Source organism: Trematomus bernacchii, unplaced genomic scaffold (assembly GCF_902827165.1).
Source record: "Trematomus bernacchii unplaced genomic scaffold, fTreBer1.1, whole genome shotgun sequence".
Classification (NCBI taxonomy): Eukaryota; Metazoa; Chordata; class Actinopteri; order Perciformes; family Nototheniidae; genus Trematomus; species Trematomus bernacchii.
Window position 1 is genome coordinate 2,350,667 of NW_022987342.1, and position 4,410 is coordinate 2,355,076.

A 4,410-nucleotide genomic window follows, 5' to 3' on the forward strand; every position below is an offset into this window, starting at 1 on the left:
GAGGGAAGCATGTAAAGATGACTGCTATTAATTTAGCATCTCACTGGCCTCCCTCGCTCTTGCTCTCTTGCTCTCTTGCTCTCTTGCTCTCTTTCCCTCTCCCACACACACACACACACACACACACACACACACACACACACACACACACACACACACACACACACACACACACACACACACACACACACACACACACACACACCACACACACACACACACACACACACACACACACACACACACACACACACACACACACACACACACACAAAGGCGCACGTACACACACACAAATGACTGCCAATTCATTAAGTGAACGTTTGGAGCCCCAGACTGTACCAACTGGTAGAAGCTAACTAATCTGCACTGCGCCAGTGGAGAGAGAACGCGCCAGAGAAACAGATAACATTCACCGAGGGGGACATTCAGCCTCTGAAAACAACTATTAACATCAGCATTTGGGAAGGCCACAACTTCAGAAAGATAAACACACTCTCACAAGTGCTGGCATTTGGTCGTGAATGCAAATCATAAAACATATGGGACATCGGAAAGCAGCAGCTAGGTGTATTGTAGCTCTATGTGGCTTTTGTCCATTTCTTTCAGTAAGTGCTGTCGGAGAAAAGTCACTCTGTGTTTATCGTCTCTTAATCTTTGTCATGTTTTCTCTGCTGTGGGAGGCTCCAATTGGATTGACGATGCCAGTCGGAGGACGAAGGAAGTACTTGTTTGAAATAACCTTTGAGGCTTGCACTCTTGCAAACATGCCGTGCAAGAGCAGGGAAGTTAGGATATGACAAGAACAAATTGAACAATGTGTTCCTCAACTGTACAACCGTACTCTTAATAAATAAGTAAAGCTGTTTTATTCACCAATTAGTACATGAAAAATCGGATTGACCTTGAATTATATAGTTTATTATAAATAAATAACGCACATATCAACTTCTAACCTGCTTTTGCAATTGTCCCTCTGTTCTGGCCATAGACTGTATATATAAAGGTTCTGGCATTAAAACAGGAAGAAACTTGTGTTTCATTTTATTGGCAGCCTGGGCAAAGTGTGACTGTCCCAAGTTCTTGCAACTCCACGGCTTGCAATGAATACTGTATTTAGATTATTTTAACCCTTATGCACGTCTAACAAAACACATCATTATGACGTCCTAAATGTGACACGTCATAAGAGAGGAGCACACGACAGGCGTGAGGTTCTATAGAAAAACAATGATCGTGCTGGAAATGCTATTTTTTACCATTTGTCTTACTTACAAGTAATATCTGTTGAGATAAAGCCTGACATTGCCATGGTGTCCTTTCGTCATCTCTCTCTGTTTTCCCCATTCCCTTTACTGCTGCGGCTGCCAATGTATACCTGCGACCTATCTACTCATCAAGCGCCTGTACGATATACTTTTTACATGACCACTTTTTTCAGTGGGCCAATGTGTAATCCAATAAACTCTGGTTCGTATGACTTTGTTTAGAATTGTTTTGAACTGCATGTCTCACGTGCCTAAGTTTCATTTCCTGTCTGTGCACCATGCTTGCTTGCCTCGTTTCGTGCCTTGTCAATCTGCTTCTCAGCCGTCAGTCCTGCTAACACGGCCTGCATTGCTCTACTGTTTGAATAGACTCTGCTATCAGCTGTTACTTAACCTTGTCCGAGTTTGGCATTTGGGTCCAAAGACAGCAATTGAGCCAAGATACTGTCAAAGGGCCATTCACACCAAGAAGGGTTACTATAAAACTTGACTATAGATGTACGTATAGTTTTCAAAAGTCAACAACCACATTTGTGAACAAAATCATCAGATTGATTTGATGAACAATTCAATGCTGCCAGACAATCAAATCCATTAGAATATGAAGGAGTTTTTTTTTCTTTATAGGTTTCTGAACATGTTTTCTATCAGCGATATACAGTAGTGCAGGAATACCCATTGAGATAAACAGCCGTCTCTCCTGACCAATCTGCTGGCCTCCTCAGGTGCTCACACAGCAGCAGCTTATTATCAACTATTTTCTTATTTTTCATATCTCATCTTAATTTCTTCCTCTTCCAAAGGTACAGCAGGAAAAAGTCATTAATATCTATTCTGGGACTCGAACAATGCTGGAGTGGTTGGCACAACTGTTTACAGAACATTATTGTTCATCAGTGTGGATGTTCGCATCATTATATTTATCGTCGTCTTTACAGATAAAGCTTATGCCTCTGTGCACGGTAGATAAAGAGCTGTATCATACATTATAACAGACACAGAAAGTGGAGTTAATTCCTTTCCTGTGTTTTATTTAAAAGCGACAGTACAGTGCAGTCTATATTTTAATGACGGAATAGGTTACTGGAATGCAACGGTATGGCTCTTTAATGTGTTCTTAACACTGTTTCTAAAGCACAGAGGTATAAGCTACTGCATACATCAGGCTGTGTCGACAGACAGAAGGCATTAGTAAGATAAATTCACTGTTGGTTTCGAGAGTTAACAATGATAAAAAGTTACAATAGCTCCAGCCTTATCCTTTGGAGTTATGAACACATTAAGAACACTGACATTGCCCTGCTCTGAGAACACTGGCAAGAAAGCTGCATGTTTCTTTTAGCTACAGCACCAAAAAAGTACACCTGCTTACATTGTTTTCTGTGAATCTACCAACACTGCTACCATATTCACTGCTAACTCGGTGCTGTAGCTGAATGTAAACCCCATAACATTGTGAGCATATCCAGTGTTGACACATAGCAGAGAACCAGTGTTTAACCATGTGTAAGTCTCCTTCGCCATCTCAATAGCTGCGTTAATCGTCCTCTCTACCACTCACTCTCAAGGTCTTAGTGGCCCTCTGTTGAAAGCTGCAAGCAGTAATTCAAATAGAAACAGAAAATGGTGGTTACAGCCACATTAAGCAGCTCAGTGAAGCATTGGTGGGAGACTCAAACAGGCAACTCAGATTTCGGGAAAGGTAGGTCATAACTTTGTTAATCCGGCTGATAATTAGTTTATGGGTTAAAATGTATATTCAAGCTACAAGAGCATTAGCGGCTGGGCAGTCATGGCGTGCAACATCAAAGGTGAGAAGACGAGGAAGACGAGGAAGACAAGTGTAAGCTAAAACAAAGGCAGAGGGGAAAGTATAACTTGTGATTAAGAACGGAGACCGGTTTTTCCACTTATGCAAACTTTGACAAGCTTAATATTTCATAGTTGGATTAGGTCAGTTCTTTGCATAACACTTGCTTTTTGATACTTCTTGGTTTAATTACTGTCTTCCAGAGCAAAGGAATATATGTGACTTTCACCTTGTCTATTTAGTTCCATCATACATGAGAGCAAACCATCCAGGTGCTTTCCTTCTACGTCATGGCCGGCCCTTTTTGGGTAAAAACAATCGCTGCTGGTGGACGAGGGGCAGGCAGCAGGCTCACACTTAAACTGATGTATTGGCTTGGCAGTGTTTTATATTTATTGCAACATCTACAGTCACCACTTTGACTTTAACATAAAAAAAAATGTATTTTTGACGTTAACCTTATTAGCATCATAATTTAGCTATGAAGTGTTTTCCCAGATTGCGAGTCCCATTGATAATGATCTCTGTACCCTCTGTGGAGTGCCTGAAGACACAGATATATACTTTTCCCGGTAAAAGTACCAAATATCTGAACTTTAGATCAACATGACACTGCACCTTTTGGGAATAATAAAACACATTTTCTCTGCATAGCGTCAATTCTTTGTTTTCAACCAGAAAGTGGGTGGGGCCATTATTTCGCCATGAGTGACATATTGCTGCTCTCATCTATAGAACACCATATGAAGCCACCACCATTTTAATGATTGGCTCTTCAGATTTAAAATGTCACTGCAGGTAAACATATTCCGAACCTTCTTTGTTGAAGTGCAACCTTATTAATCAAAGCATGAGAATAAGTACATTTCTCAACTCATCCATCAGAAACATTTGTTTATTAGGAGTGAACCCAAAAATAAATATATAAATATAGCCTTACATGTGTTGCTGATTTGCCATGAAAGCTTAACTTATTAAAAGGAGGGCACTTTCCTGTTGGTAATTTATTGCTATTCATTCGTAATACTTTGTGGTGTTGGTAAAGGACCTTTAAAATGGTCCACTGATGTAGGTGTCCTTAGGGGATATAGAGAGGTAGAGTGGTAGAGTTGAACAGAGAGAGACAATGGGAGGGACAGAGCGGTGAGTGCATGTTGAACATAATTAACTGGATAGTGCTGAGAGTAAGATGAGGGCACGGCAGCTTTAGAGCTTTGTCAGACCATACTGACCTTGGTAACAAAGGCTTTCTGCCCAAAGTTATTAACAATAATTGGACCTAATTATATGATGTATAAAAAGAGTGGGAGATTGCAGAGGAGTGTTCGTTTG